Below are 15,960 nucleotides of genomic sequence, written 5' to 3' on the forward strand. Positions count from 1 at the left end.
ATACTTCTTTGGTCAGTTTGGGTCAGGTGTCCTGACTCTGCTTCCTCCCGGCTTCCCCTCCTCCCTGGCAGAGCATGAGGCTCACAAAGTCCTTGGCCAAACCAAAACATCGCTTGTTATCAGCTCTGTTCCCGAGCTGAAAGTCAAAACATTGCACTGCACCAGCTACCAAGAAGGGGAAAAATGACTGCTACTGCTGAACCCAGGACAATAACAAATGCCACTAATCAGTCAACATGCTAATGGGTAGTTTGATGTGTGATACTGTTGTGAGTTCCCTGGGTGGCTGCTTTGACTTGGGGCTGCCTTCCCACTTGCTGGAAGTGGATGAAACATCTTGGTGGAAGGTGAAATCTCTCTCTGTGTGGCAGAGAGGCAATGAGAGGGTTGCAGGGACAGAGCCCATCAGTGCTCCCCCTTTGACCTGGGCATGTCTCTTCCATTTCAGGGAGCATCTGAACTAATCCATAAGTCTGGGGTGGCAATTCAAGCTGGAAATGCAGCAGGACCTCAGCTTGCACACTGGCCCCCAACAAGGAAAAAGCACACGGCCTGGTTCCAGAGGCTTTGAAAAGCCTTTGAAAAGGCTAACATGCCATCTTAGCTGGCTGTCTCTCCTGTCAGCTGAGCAGGCTTGAAACCTTCACCCGTTAGTACTGTGTGCAGTGGGATCCATGAAGTCTCATTTCTTGTGGATATATCACTTGAGTTTGGATTCTCTAGTGTCTAGTAAGCTGCTTGTGCTGAATGGAGCATCTCCCCTTACTGGGGTATTTATAGCATCACTCCTTCTCCCACACAGATTGTCTGATGTCTAATAAGGGATGATACACTACAGTTTGGAAGGTGCTAATAATGTCTCTTCTCTCTTTAACAGTCTGTTCCCATGAAATTTATAGACTCTGACTGTCTCTCAGACCTCTGTCTCTGTCAGATCAGGTTGAAATCTGTTTGCTGTGTCAGAAGTTGCAGGGAGTGGGCAGAGGACAGACTGATGCAGCAGGAGTGCATATGCTTTGCACTTCTTGGGAAATTAGGCTGAAAACGTGCCCAGCTCTGTTTCCTGCAGATCTGGAGGGGCAGCTGTGGTTCAGATCACTAAATTGTGAGTTTGGGAAAGCAAGCTGGTTGGGTGGGAGGAAGGCGCTGAGCTCAAAACGTACCCAGGAGAAGAGCTGCTCTGCCCCCAGCCGTCTTGCATGCTATGCTGAGGGCTCCTCAGGCACGCTTGAGCTGCCTGGGGCGATGAGTGCAAGTACAGAGCTTGGCCTCTTGCGAAAGACAGCCCCTGAGGACAATAAACGAGCAAGCCCAGGGCTCTTGGCTGGTGTGAAGAATTGCCAGGCTAAAGGATAATGAATGCCACAGCAGGAAATAGAGCATTTCTCTGAGGCCATTCATCCCCTTTATCACTCTGCTAACAAGCCCCAGAGTGACTTCAGAGAGACTTCTCTGGAGCAGCACCATCCCTCAGCCCTGCTTATGGCTGGGTGCTGGGGGTGAGGAATACATTGCATGGCAGGAGTGCTCAGTGGAAAACTGCCGACCAATCCCAAATAACAGCTCCAAGTCTGGGTGTCTGCAGTAGGGACTGTGCAGTGGCTCTGGCTTGGCGTGGAGACCATGCCCTTCTTCGGGCCATGTGCGGTGCCACCTGAGAGATCTGTATGAAAAAGCCAAGCATCGATCTTTCTTAAAGAACTCTGGGGCAGAAAGGGCCCTGCAGCACCTTAGGAGGATTGCTCTATCCTAACTCCCACCTTGTCTAAGATTTAAAATTCATAAGATTTATACAGGACCCAAGAGGAGTTTGGGACTGCTGGCACAGAGGTAAGTTGGTTCTGCTTCACTTGCTGCACAGCTGAGTCTTGCGCAAGGTGGAAAGGGTAGGAGTGATGTGCTTTTCGAAAGAGCTAATAAAAGCTAATTCATCCCTTTGCTCCAAGACAGTAGGAAGCATTAGTGGCTGGCTGAGTGCCTCCTCTGCTGTGGCAGTGTGCTGGGTGCCTCCACTTTCCCTCTGGCTGGGAGCGAAGCATGTCCTCTGGTGGAGGAGAAGGTGTCTGTCAGCAAGGGCTGTTCCCTCTGCAACTGCATCAACAGGCATCCCATAGCGCTGTCTGTAGCTGATATCGGAAGAAAAACAGCCAGATAACCCAGACGGGTGGGTCTGGGCATGAGGATGGACATCTCTCAGGCAATTTCATGTGCTGGGCTTCAGCTCTCAGCAAGTGCCTTTGTCTTTGCTTGGACCACAGCTCATGGGAGCAGAGAAAAGTACCATCCACAATTAGACTGGGCTATAGGAGGCCCCCAAAAGGGCTGCAGCCATTGGTGACCAAATGGGTTGGAATACTTTCAGCAAGCACCCTGAGTGTACTGTGTGTGCAGGTATGTTATGTGCTACCCTGTGTGCTCACCTACCGGAGTGATTTGTGTCTGGGGCATGGTGTGCAGTGGCTAAGCACTGAGTAGAGCTAATTGCCAGTAATTGGAAGTTTTTTTCTTTTTCTTCCTGATTTCTTAGTTTCTCCTTCTCCTCCAGATTTAGCTGTTGGAGGACACATTTTGTGTGGTCTGTGGTAAGCATCCCACATCCAGTGCCAGTGGCAGGCAGGGCTGGGAAAAGATACGAAAAGGGGGAGAAGGAGAAAGGAAAGCAAACAGGAGAGGTTGTATTGTGTTTCGGTGTCCTCAACAAACATTGGTGGTTTTGTAGGGGCAAGAAAGGAGTAGAAAAGCTGCAAAGATTTGCAGGTAGAAGGTCCTATGATGGGTAATTGGTTTGTTCCAGCAAGGGCAGACACAGCAGGAGAGCAACAGTTGGTGGGGATGATCTGGAGCTGTGGCTCTGGAGCAGAGGGGAAAGATTGGTGTGTCTTGGAGCCGGGCTTCTCCTTGAGTGTGAGCAACACACCAGCAAAAGGATTGTAATCTTGATTTTTTTCTCTCCATTTTTTATGGGTAGGTCTCTAAGCATTTTAAAAGAAAGCTAACACCGCAGATTGTAAAACTCACATCTTGAGGCTTCAAAGACTAGTTCAAAGCCAGCCAGAGGAGCCAAGGCCACTGCCTGTGAGTACCAAGCCCCTGCTACGTGCTCTCCTCCCTCACCCCAAATAGCCTGCACTCCAGACCTTGTCCTTTTTCCCAGCCACTGCACTGACCAGACTGATGATGGGGAGCTCATTGGAGGCCTGTCATGACCCAGAGAGTGGCTACAGGACATGTTGCCTCTTGTGGCCACATGTAATCAGCTGGACTGCTTCTTGGAGGGAGCCACACTGGCACATGAAATAGCCCTTTGAAGAGGGGTTGAATTTATAGGGGTGCACTGTGATCCCAGTCCGTGAGACCCCTGTTCCTGCCTTGCCCTCTCTCTGTGTTACAGGAAGAGATCACTTACAATCTATAAACATCTGGTGCTTTTTCTTCTTTTTCCAGCACCATTAAATGTCGAGTTGAAGTGAAACACAATACATCACCTTCCTCATGGGCTGCCATTCAGCCAACAGGAACCAAGATTAGCCTTCAATCACACAGGGGCTGGAGCTGTAGGAAACCTTCCTGAGGACACACTAGCGAAACATTTTCATTAGAGGAGGAGAACCTGATGGAGATGAAGTGCCCCTTCACCTCGACTGCCAGACCTCTCCCCTGCCTGGCATTAACAGGATTAGGAGATGCTGAGGAGCTGGTGCCAGCTGCAACACTTTAAGTGCTGTCTCATCCAGATGTGAGAAACTGCTGTGACACACTGAAGCAGCGCTTTTGTAGCATGGTGGGGGTGGCTTTGGTTTTTCTCTTGCCTATGGATGAGCACTCATTGCTAGAAGCGAACTGGTTCTCTCCATGCTATTAGCGGAATGGAGGAAGAGGGTGCTAGGTTGCAAGCCACGTACCTGAATGGGTATCCTAGCATGGGCCAGAAAAAGGTGTCCTTGGATGATAAGGTCCATAGGTCCAGAAGGTATCATGGGCTCTGCCTCCTGCAACAAGTTTTGCAAATATAACAGGACTGCCTTAGCAGTAGTGGAGTTTTTCTCTGCTCCATGGAAAGCTGTTCCACAGCCCACTTTTGCAGGCATCTGCTCTTAGCCTGCGTCCCCTCAGGACAGTTAAGATAACCAGGATTCACTTCTGCTATTGATGTCTCTTTTGTATTGGAGAAACATACCCTGCACCCTAGCTGGGAGCCTGGGACAGACCTGTCTCTCCTGGTTACCAGGATTAGCCAGCAGGGTCCCTGCAGTTGGTATCTGCCATCCTCCACCTCACCTCCCTGGGGCTGGTGTGCTCCTGACAAAGACAGGATCTGTCTCTTTCACTCACAGCTGAAGGATGCTTTGCCTGGTCCTGTCTTGCAGGTTGGAAGGAAATAATTCTAATTTATGTGGCATATTCCTTTGGGGGGATGAGGGGAAGAAAAGAGAAAAAAACCCAGACACAACAGAAACTCTGGCTATTCTGGGTATTTTTAGCTCTTTGCAAAGAGCTGTTAACATTAACCTCTCTCTTCCTCTCTTCTCCCCCTGTGCCCCCCATTTCTGTATTTGGGGCTGCCTGCAATACTGCATTAACATCATATCTCTGTGAAGACAAGCCAGTGCTCAGCACTCCCCAAGACTATGACCCACAGGGAGCTTCATCCTCTCTCCTTGCTCTCTGGGTACCCTCCACATGCACAGCCCTCAGAAGAGGCTGGGAGGGTGACAGGCACAGAGATGTTGATGTCTTCTGAGATGAGTTTTATGTGACTTGAGCTTCCTGAGAATGAGGTGATACAGCCTAGCAGCTACAGCATTGGTTTGGGACACAAAATCAGGTGGCTTCTGGTTTGGGAGCATTCTCATGTTAGGGTAGTTCTCGCTTCCCCCTCCTCCCTTTCAGAACTGAGAGCAGCCAAAATTAGAGGAAAACCTGGCTCCGAGCATTTTCTGCCCCCCAGTCCCTTCACCTGGATTTTTTAGTTTTTCCCTTACAGTCTCAGCTGGCTGAGTTTCAATGCCAGCCTATTGAAAGGAAAGGCACGTGCTGGCTTACGGAGGGAGAGAGACCTGAGACAGGATAAATCTGGAGGCAATGAGGTTGGGGGGAGGCAAGTTGCCTGCTCTGACACTTTTATTATGGAGCCTGGCTGCTTGGGAATGAATCTTTTTTGAAGCATATGTTGCTGGATGACATTTTTACCAGGTCTCAGCAGTAACCTTCGCCACACCTCGCTGCCCAGCCCTGTCCTTGCCTGTTCCTGGGACAAGGGGAGGGAATGTCAGCTGGAAATGCCACAGGCAGTAGGGCTCAATGGTGCTTAATGCACCTCCGATGAGTCTGAAAGCACCTGGACTTTGGCACTAGAAACTCTTCAGGCTTTGGTGACTTCAGCTTATGGATGCATGTGTTGTTTTGCAAAGGAGGTTTTGGCTTCTACATACGTTTCTTTATTTCAGAAATGAAAGAGGATACAACAGAGACCAAAATGAAATCCTCCACAGAGTTGCCCAGAAGGAGGGATAATTTCAAGGAAAGATTATTCCTTGGCTCTAGAAAAGGAAGATCTACTTGTTCAGTAACCTGGTGATGAGCTACTGGTTCTTGCTTTGTGCAGAGGCCTTGTGCAGGGGTGTGCAGAGACTGCTGCCCTCTCTACTCTTCCCCTGTATCACTGTCAACTTAGATTTCACATTGAGAGGGTGATGTTGTGGCTGGCAGTGACAATAGCAGGATGTCACTGGTCGAGGTGAAATCTTTCCCTTCGTGAGGTTACTTCTTCCTTTCCGTCCCCTTGGCTTACATCAGGAACCGCTGGCTTTTAGTAACAAGCAGGGCACGCATACGAGCTGCTCAAAGGGTGATGTATACTGTGCTGATCACCACTTTTCTTGCTGTGTTGGTAAGCAGCACTGTGTCACTGATGTCTCTTTGCTGTGCGGTGGCCTGGGACAGAGGGAAAGCCCTTGTCACTGTCTGAGATAAATCAGGGCCATTGGGAGTTGCCGTGTTTGCTGTCATGGGAGCATTGCACAGCATGGTCCTTTGCCATGCTGGCAGTCTTGTATCAACAGGAAGTCTGCTAGGGATGTCTCTTCAGAGTCCTGGAGGCCATCTGTGCTCTTTGGGGGCCAGGCCTGAACTAAATCATGGTCTGAGGGGCAAACATGTTAATGTTCTCTGCAGGCTGTCTCTCACCTCCTCTGAAATGGGAGCTAATCTTGTAGAAGAGTGCTTGTGCCCAGAAGAGTTCCAGCAGCCTCTCTGCCAGCTTTCTGTCCTCAGGGACCAGTTCAGCAAAGCTATAGTGCTGTTCTGGGTGCAGCTTTCATTTTCCACCTGATTACAGAGGAGAGAATGACCCTGCTGCTGCCAGGCCATGGTAGAAAATAGAGGTAGGGGGTGGGCTTCTTTATTGCATCCAAGATTCTGGTTCTCTATTAGCCCTGATTCTGTCTTGCATCTTTTCCAGCTGGAGCCTGTCTTTATTTTGTTTTGTTTTGTTTTTTTCTTTTTCCCTTTTTTCTTCACCTTATTAAAAATGGCTTTGCCATCTGCATCTGTCAGGAGTCTGCTGAATTGGGTCTACGGCTCAGTGAAGATACAAATGTGCGGGCTATCCATCATCAGATAAATCCTCTCCTTGCTCCCACATCTCAGCTGCTAATAGGAATGCTGGGAAAGGGGTAACTGTTTTACCCTGCTTTTTCCTACCATCCTCTTCCTTCTCCCTTTTTCATCCCATCTCTAGGCCTATTACAAGGCAATTGGAAGGCTGGAGTTCAAGGACACTTGCCTTCACTTGTTGGTCCAGGCACTTTTTGAGAGGTAAGGATGGAGTGGAAGAGATTGACTTTACCCAAGTGGCTTAAAAATGTAGCTTTGAATGGATGTTTTCAGCAGTGTTGTGTATGACTCCATGTAATATGCGCTGAAAGCACTCAAGTGCTCCTGCATGTCTTGTCCTCACTGTGTCCCCTTTCCCTGGTGCAGATGACCAGCACTATGGGGCTCTGCAAGGAGGAATGCACCATATATGAAATCCTCAGTTGCTACAACTCTGCAGGGTCACTCAGGTACCCAGAGGGAGATGACAGCCTTCATTGACATCCATGGATTTGCTCATCTCCTCCTGCCTCTCTGTTTTCTGCAGTCTGGTACACGAGCTGCTTCCCTGGCCTTGACGTACTAAGAAGCTTTCAGCCAGGTGGGCTCAGAGGAGCAGGCAGGCAGAAAATGAAATCAGTCTTTCCATGCTTTTGCCACAGCTATCTGGTCAAGGAGGGGAATTTTCTGGGAGGGCAGACCCCTGCTTTGGCAGGAGGAGAGAAGAAACAGCTTGAGCTTGCTGTTTCTATGACAAACAGATGGATGTTCAGTGGGGACCCAAGAAAACCCTCTTCCTTCAGGCTAGCTGCAAGCCCTCCAAGCCAAAGCTTTGTGCTGACTTGAAAAAAGTATCGCTTCGTTGATGCTCGGCCTGAATTACCTCTTCTAGGCACTTGATTCAGGACAACCTTCCCCTCTTGCCACCGACTCCTGGGAGGAGCCAGCTGTATGCCTGCAACCAGGCAAGAATGCAGCAGGAGTCATTGAGCAGTGAGGAGGGAGGAAGGCGGGTGATGGCAGATTCCTCTGGCATCTCCACACTGCAGGGCTCTTGGCGAGTGAGTGCTCGTCTGCTTTGAAAGCTTATTGCTCCTGCAGGTGGGAGCCAATTTGTCTGCTTTCCTGCCCAGGTGCCATCTGTTTGTAGGATTGCCTGTGTGGTGGATGAGCACGATGGGGATGGGGAATGGAAGGGGCGGCTGGGATAGGAGAGATGAGCCTAAAACTTTCCATGAGTAACTTCAGCACTTCTGGCTGCCATCACTCCTTCTCCCCTGCATCATGGCAGGGAAATCACAGCCTGTCATTTGCTGTTCCTGGAGTGTGATAGGAAGCTGAGGCACTACTAATAGCAAGCTATCATTTTAATGCTAATTTCCTACTATTAGTTCAGGTTGGGGGAGGCTCAGCCTGGGTGGAAGGAAGCCATTAGCAGATGGAGAAGGTGGAATGTGTGGGGATTGTTCTGCACCCTGAGAAGGGACTTCCACCACTAGAAAAACTGGTAGTGGGCTCTGGGGTCAGTCTCTGGTGGATGTGGGAGGGAGGAAGGGAGAGGGACGCTTTGTTTCAAGTCATCTTCCTGTGGGGATTTCTTGAGTGCTTCAGGCTTTGGCTTGGATCTGATGTTTGCTGCTTGTTGCCAGCCCTCAGTGCGTTGACCCAGGGGATTCTCAGAGTGCTGGCAGGACTGCAGCTGGTGGCATGGTTGTCCTTTTAACAGAGGACAAACCAGGGTTGTGTTTGTCTTTTTGTGAGGAGCTCCCCAGTTCAGGAATGTTCAGGACATTCCTGTTGGGTGATGAGCTTCAAAGCAGGGAAATTTTGAAGCCATTCTTGAGATACCCAAGAGAAAAAAAAGCAATTTGCCCTTGGGATATGTGAACAAGCTCAATTTCCCCAAGCTGGAGAGCTGTTAGGAAAAATCAGTGGTGGAGCTTGGAGTTGTGATGGAAACTGAACTATTTCTTTTCCCTTTCCAGAGATGTGAGTCCCCACATCTAACCTGTTTTGTCAGTCTCTTCTAGCCATGCCAGACAAGTGGAAGAGCCTGTGCTGCTCCCCACACTGGTGTAGTTGCCTGGGAGCTCTTGGAGAGTTTGAAGAGAGGTTACCAGGTGCAGTAGGAGTGTAGGGCTTCTCTGGCATTGTGTTGGCAGCAGTCAGAGAGGTTCCTCTATCATGCTTGGAAACACTGGCACATGAGCTTGTATGCTGTGCCTGGCTGAGAAAAAACTGATTGCCCACTACTGAGGGGTAGAATTGTTTTAAGACAAGGGCCCAGTAGTCTCCTTGCCTGTGGTTGCTTTTTTTGCTCTTGGGTATCTGAAGAATGGCTTCAGAATTTCCCTGCTTCGAAGCTCATCACCGAACAGGAATGCCCAGGCTCCTGAACTGGGGAGCTCCTCACAAAAAGACAAACACAGCCCTGCTTGGTCCTCTGTTAAAAGGATAACCATGCCACCAGCTGCAGTCCTCGCAGCACTCTGAAGCACATCTCCTGAAGACCCACCAGCCTGTGCTGATCTAGACCATTGGCTTCATCATTTCATATGGAAGCATACGTAGATTTTTTTAAAACCACTTAAAGACCGCTTTGAAGCTCTTTTGGCATCTAACAGAGAGGCAATGAAGGGATGAAAGCAGACACAAAAATGGGAAGGAAAACCAGGAGCTGTTTAAATGGCGAAAGGGATGGAAAGCCAAGAGGGGACCATTCTACCAAAGGCTACATCAGCAGAGTAGCATTGCTCAATGTGGTTACCAACAATCAGATCTGCCCCAGGGTGAAGCATGACTTGCTGCATTTTAGGGAGTTGTTTCCACCTGAAAAAAAAAAAGGCTCCCGTCTTTTTCTTTTGTAGAGCCTCTTCCCTGCCTTGGGCTAGGAAAGAAAGTAAAACATGAAGGGTTACTTTTTCCTAGCCAAGAAGAATGAAACAAACTTCCCCTCGGGTAGCTGACTGAGGAAATCGGCACCTTACGTATTCCCAAGAATAATACAGTCAAGTAGTTGGGGGAGAAAGAAAAAGCCCATAACGCAGTGTTACTTTTCCCAGTTCAGCACTCTGAATAATGAGCCTACAAGCTGGAGGGAGAGGTGCCAGGAGAGGCACCTGTGTACAGGAGATGGACACAACAAGTGTCTCACATGGGCCAATATCTGAAGCGATTGCTCTCTAATTTTCTACATCAGTGAGAACGCAGCGCAGTGCCATCAATCACAGTCAGCCTCCCCTCGGAAAGCCACCTCCTGCCTCACTGTACTCTGGCATCCCCACTCTGCTTCTGCCCCTGGCTGGGGAACCGCAGGTGTACCAGCCAGCAGGCACGTTCTGTCCTTGGGGGTTTCTTCCTTGTGTTTGAGCCTGCTTGTGTTTCTGCCCTTCTTCTTTCTCCACCCCCAGCACCTGTTCCTTGCCAGTGCTTTATTTCCAGGCTGCGTTTCTCCTTCCTGAAGTCAGAAGAGGCCAAATACTCCTTATATCCCCAATGAGGAGTAGGCGTGGAGCTGCTTTTCCTGGGATAAAACCCCTGCATTTTGCATGGGAGAGGGAAGGGGGTGAGTTTTGTGCCTGTACTGCTCATCTCAGGGTAAAGGGTTGGATTTTATGGGTCTTCTAAGGCTGCTCTTGCAGTAGTGGCCATGAGAGCATGTTCAGAGGACTGCTGTTGCCTGCTTGGCTCCTTCATCCCAGCCCTAGCTCTGGGCGTGGAGTAGCTAAGAGAGCCACCTTTCATGCTGGGCTGGTAGTGTGATGCAGCAGCTCTTGGTCTCTCGGTTTCTCCTTCTGTGAAGTACTCTGCTCCTTCCAGGCATGGCTGTGTTTCCACCAGACCCAGGGACACCTCTTTGGCAGGAGCAGTGGTGATGGGTGTCCTGAGCACACCCAGGGCAGACACACTCCTGAGATGGCCAGAAGGCTAGCGGGAGATGGATCTGTGCTCATGATTGTTTCTTCTACTGGAGCATAGACACAGCTGGTGGGTTTGATAGCTTTTGCTTCTTCTTCTCTCTCATGTGCTAGGTTTTGTTCAATTGTGGTGGCTCTTGGTAGGTCCAGGACAAAAAGTGGTATGCAGTCCCATTTCTGGCTTCATCAGCTCCAGCACCAGCTAGAACCAAGGACCATGATTCTTTCTTGAGCACATTCCTAGACAGAAGCATCTTCTGAATAAATCTGTGCGGTTGCCACCTGCGTCTCAGTCTCTTACACTGGTTTCTGAGAGCTGCCAAGGATCCTTGACCTCTCTTTCAGGCATGGTTTCCTCCATGTATCAACCCTGGTTCGGTGTTGTGGTGCTATTGCTGGCTTCTGTAATAGCTGCCTTGTTTACTTCCCAAATGCCTGCCCTTTCTGTAATGAGCTATAATTCATCCTGCTTTATACAGTGCTCAGAGATACCTGGGGCAAGGAAGGTGTGCTATTAAACCAGCTTCTAGGCTGCTCTCTGCACTGGGGTTGCTGATCAACTGGAGGTGTAAAACATGGAGGACAGGGGGGACCAGAGTGAAATGGGGAACAATTACCTAGCAGGGTAAAAAGGGCTGACTGGGTTGGAAGCTGCTGGGAGCTGACACATGGGTATAGATGAATGGCTATGGCAGGCAGGCAGGGCGGAGGGGTGAAAGATGGTTTTTTAAAGCATCTGCTTTCTTCTCTTCCTCTGCTTTATAACCTGTTTTTATAGAGGCTGCATGAGGAACACATTTTTTTATTAGCAGCTTGGGAGTGGAGAGTAATAAAGATTAATTTTTTTTTAAGTAATTCCTTGCATTATCTTTTAATTTCCTGTGTCAGGGTTTGATTTTTAAATCTGCAAATGGAGTTAACCACAAACATGCTTATCAGTCTGGAAGCGGCAGCCAAAGGAGCTGGGAGACCTGGTAAAGCTGGGAGAGGCCCCAGCCCCAAAGCTGAGCCTGAAATCCCAGCCTCTGGGTGACTGCCGCCTGCTCCACTTACGGATCTGATAAACAAAGGCTCTCCCTGCCCCCTGCATCTACATTCTCCATCCCTGCCTCCGTGAATACAGAAGACCTGATACTTTGCTGGGCTTTAACCTGCTTGGGAGACTGGTTTCTGATGGAGCTGTACTACATTCACTGCCTCAGATGAGCTCTCATGTACCCATAGCCATGGTTGCTCTGAAGCTGGGCAAAAGTGATGCCCTGCATCCAGAGACCCCAGCCCCAGCTTACTTTGACCACTGATCACCTTTTCATAGCTTGTTCTTCAAAATATGGCCATGCTGGCTGCTTGAGCTTGCTCTGAACTTGTGATCTCTCTGTAGAGAAAGTGGTGGAGGCAGAGAGCAGACATTATGGAGAACCAGCCAGTGCAGACAAGAACATTTTGGTTCACGTGGGTATGAAAGCAGCTGTAGCTCAAGTGCCTGGTGAGGGCTTTAGATGGGCAGAGGGGAAGCTGAATGAAGGGGGGAGCACAGTGGGAGTGTTGATCGTGTCCTGAAAAGGCATTTTAGTGCATTACATCACCACTGTGTTGGAACCAGGACCAGAATGAGGGATTTTGGAGATATCTGGGGATGGGGAAGAGCCAAATCATGCATGGGGAGCACACTGACCCAGACTGCTCCTGGCTCCCTCTGACAGATGCCATCTGGAGCAGGCTTTGTGCGTACCTGGGTGTCTGTGTGCTTTGGCAGCCCTCTTGATGGCCAGCTCTGCTGACCCAGTGTGGGAGGACTGTGCTCTCACTCCTGATTGCTTCCCTGCATGGCTGGAAGATCAGTTCTGCATCACAGCAGAGGGGCTCTGTGCTCAATCCTGCCTCACTGCTGCTCCCACATGGCCCCCTACTCCTGGGAAGAAGAGAAGCACACTTCAGCCCATCCCCAGGTGTGAAGTTTGGTTTCCCCATGCCAGGTCATTTCTGTGTGTTGACATTTTGCTGGGCAGAGCTGTCCCTGATGAGGTCTGGGTCTGCAGGCACAGTGCAGGGGGATGTGGGTTGGCCTGATTTGGGAGTCTGTGTGACTGCCTGGCACCAGGCATCGTGCTTACAGCTATGAATATGGTTTGGTTCTGGTTTTGTACTTTGACGGCAGGCTTATGTCTTGGCCTGCTGGCCAGGCTTCATCTCACTGCATCCTCTGGTGTCCAAGGGAGTGATGAAAAGCTTTGGTGGCTCCTGCATGTTTTGGGTGGGAAATGCATTCCTCAGCCCTTTGTTTGGATTATTCATTTATTCAAGTGTTGGCTGAAAAAAGGACCCTGCTCTCTGCCAGCAGCAGAAGAAAGAAGTACTTTATGGGTGCTCCTGATCTCAAGAGGGAAACTGAGGCACAAAGAGGTGGCTTGATGCCTGTACCACTAGCACCTCGGTCACACAGAATCAATCAGAGGATTGTTTGGTTTGGAAAGGACCGTAAGATCATCAAGTTTCAGCCCTCTGTGTGTGGCTGCCAATCCAGGTGTCCCAATATACTGCAGCTAGCCACTTCTTTGAGTTGTGTTTTTTAGCCAAAAGAAGCATCATTTGCTAAAGTTACCAGGTGCCATGAGAGCTGGGGGACAGCTCCCACTTGTCAATATCTGCCCAAAAGCAGAAGCCTCTCCTGTTGTGACGGGTTCTTCTTTTTTTCCTTCTGAAGTTACAGAGAGAAAAATGGAAATAAAAAGCAGCAGGGAGAGAGCTGTTAGAAAGCTTAAAGCTGTCACAAGGCATTGGTTAGTTTATGTGCAGTGAAGTATACAAACAAGTTTTCAGCGTCTTGGTTGGAGCCAGGGAGCATGGTTTTTTGTGTGATAAATATGTTTTATAGGTCTTTTATGGGATTTTTTAAAATGGCTGTCCCAATAAATTATTTACCAGGGTAATAAAAGATCAAGGAAATTGTTCCAACTGTGCTGCTGAGCATCTAAATCCCAAACATTTACTGGGGTGGAAGGACCCTCTGAATTCCTTTGGCCTTATAAAAGATGATCCAGGTGTGCTGTTTGTCTGCGGTGTTCTTTTGGAGGCCAGGTCCCAAGCCAGCCCCAGTCTGTCTCCAGGAGGTCTCAGAGGCTTGACATTGGTTTTCAGCCCCTCAGCATCTACTCCTGCATTTCCCTCACCGCTGGCTCTCACAGCTGCAAATTTCTTGATAGTCTCTGACTCTTTATTTAAGTTTCCGAAAGTTCTCAGAGGCATAATGGTGCTACCTGGTGTGAAATAGTCATGCTTGTTTCTGTAGCTCTGAAAGAGAACATCATAATCTAGTTGAGCTACAAGTGGGAAACTATGGATGCCAGAGAGGGACTGGGACTATAGCAATAGGACAAGGGGTAACGAGTTAAAACTTAAACAGGGGAAGTTTAGATTGGATATAAGGAGGAAGTTCTTTCCTGTTAGGGTGGTGAGGCACTGGAATGGGTTGCCCAAGGAAGCTGTGAATGCTCCATCCCTGGCGGTGTTCAAGGCCAGGTTGGACAGAGCCTTGGGTGACATGGTTTAGTGTGAGGTGTCCCTGCCCATGGCAGGGGGGTTGGAACTTGATGATCTTAAGGTGCTTTCCAACCCAAACCATTCTATGATTCTATGAAATGGAAGGCAGAAATCACTTAGAAAGTGGCGAGGAGTTTGAAGAAAGGCATAAGCTCCTGCAGCACAGGCCAGAAAGGCTGCCATGTAGTCCTGCAGACAACAAGGGCCCCCTACTACCTTAGATGTCTGGGTTGGTACGTTTCTCCTTGCTTGGTATCGACTGCTACACAAGGGGTGGGCCAGGTTCTGTTTGTTGCTGGCCTGGTCTCCGTGGCACACAAACCTAGAATAGCCTCTGTGGAGGTGAAATAATAATTCTTGGCATTCCAGCCACAGAGACTATATTCCATACATATATATTGACATACATATTCCAATGCCCCATCTTCTGGGACATTGGGCCAGGCTTTAGGAAGTTCAGGCACTCTCTGTCCTTACTGCTCCCAAGGGAATGGAGGAAGGAAAGGGCTGGGGGTCTTACCATGGGTCCCCACCTCAGGACAGGGCAAATACTTTGGCTGCATCCCAGACTTCTGGAATAGGAAGTGGGATTAGATTTAACCCTCGTAGGGTTTAAAACGGTCTACTTGTTAATACCAGCGGCTTTTGCAAGGACTCTGGTAGAGAAAGATGCATCCCTCTGTGGTAAGCTGGTCATAAATAAATTTAGATGGGATTTTAGAAGCAATTTTCGAGGCTTGAAAGAGATCATTCTGGAGTGGCCTTCAAAAAGGGATGGTGGGTGGGAAGGGACAGCCGCTGTTTCAAGATAGATCTCAATATTCATGGGAAGGATTATTCATTCAGAGTCTTTCCAGAGGAGGGAGTCCTTGGGTATCTGATGTTTTGAAGTGAGACTGGATTGATCTTTGTTTGCGCTCTCTTTAGCTTGCATTAATCCCATGCCTCAGGGCTTCTGCTTTCCTCCTCAGGGTCCAGCAGGGAATCCTCATCTCCACTGATGACTAATTTGGCTCTTGGGTTTGGTGGTGGTCCTGTCTGTCTGAGGTGGTGGAGAATGGCCACAGCTGGGAGTACATCTGAGTGCAACATGTCAGCCAACAGGGAGCACAGGGTTTTATTTGGCTTCCTTCTTGTGCCTGGAGGCTTCCTCAGTTCTTACCATTTCCTGAAGTAATTCCTCTGCTGTTACAAGGCCCTGGGAAATTCGCAGAGCTGCTAATCTTCCTTATTTACTTCCCATGCCATGTTAATGTAGTGGCTTTTGGACTTGCTGGTCCTGCAGCCAGGGGTATAGCCATGTCTCCAGACCCTTTGGTCTAACAGAAGCACTGGAATGGAGATCCTGGGCAGCTCCTGGAAGTACTAAGCTGCCCTTCTGTCTTAAGCCTGTGGAGAGGGCAGGCAGTAAAAAGAGGACTTGCTTCTCTATTCTGGAAGCTGGGCCAGCAAGAACAGTCCCGTAGCACCCATTCTCTTGGCTGCCAAAGGACTGGGGTATGTTCACTGCGCCCTAGAGGATATCAGTGCTGGAGCTTACTGCTGTGCATCCTGCGTGAGCAGGCTAAGCTGGGCCATGAATCATTAAGGCTCTGGCCTGGGAAGGGTGTAAACTGGAGCTGTGTGTTTTAGTGGGTGATGTTTGCTGGGGTCAAGGCTGCGTGGTTTGTCTTTTAGGCTGGCAGCTGGGCACTCAGTTACAGAGCAGGCTTTCTATTGCAGGGAGCGGAGGATGGTGCGGGGTCTGATGTGTGGCTTTAAAGAAAAAAGGACACATCTCACCACAGCCCTCTTATTAATTGTAAACACATCCTGCCAGTTTGGGAATGGGTGTCATAAATTTAAATGAGGATTGAGCCAGCATGGGGCAGGTGTAAGAAGCCCGGATGATGTGTGTAGGCCAGGCTTA

General features: G+C 49.3%; 1 long non-coding RNA gene across 2 annotated transcripts in view; it reads left to right on the forward strand.

Moving 5' to 3' along the window:
* The window catches only part of LOC134155255 (uncharacterized), a 100,661-nt gene extending 89,869 nt beyond the window's left edge, over positions 1 to 10,792 (forward strand). The window contains exons 7-12 of one of the 2 annotated variants that reach the window (XR_009961476.1): positions 449 to 1,830; positions 2,969 to 3,075; positions 4,599 to 6,816; positions 6,982 to 7,064; positions 7,142 to 7,655; positions 9,462 to 10,792. This is a non-coding gene — a long non-coding RNA (uncharacterized LOC134155255). Of the gene's footprint in view, positions 1 to 448; positions 1,831 to 2,968; positions 3,076 to 4,598; positions 7,656 to 9,461 lie in introns of both variants that reach the window. The other variant, XR_009961477.1, reaches the window with a different exon arrangement.
* The last annotated feature ends 5,168 nt before the right edge of the window (positions 10,793 to 15,960 follow it).

This window comes from Pezoporus occidentalis, unplaced genomic scaffold, assembly GCF_034315485.1.
Source record: "Pezoporus occidentalis ecotype Australia unplaced genomic scaffold, CSIRO_AGI_Poc_V1 ctg76, whole genome shotgun sequence".
Classification (NCBI taxonomy): Eukaryota; Metazoa; Chordata; class Aves; order Psittaciformes; family Psittacidae; genus Pezoporus; species Pezoporus occidentalis.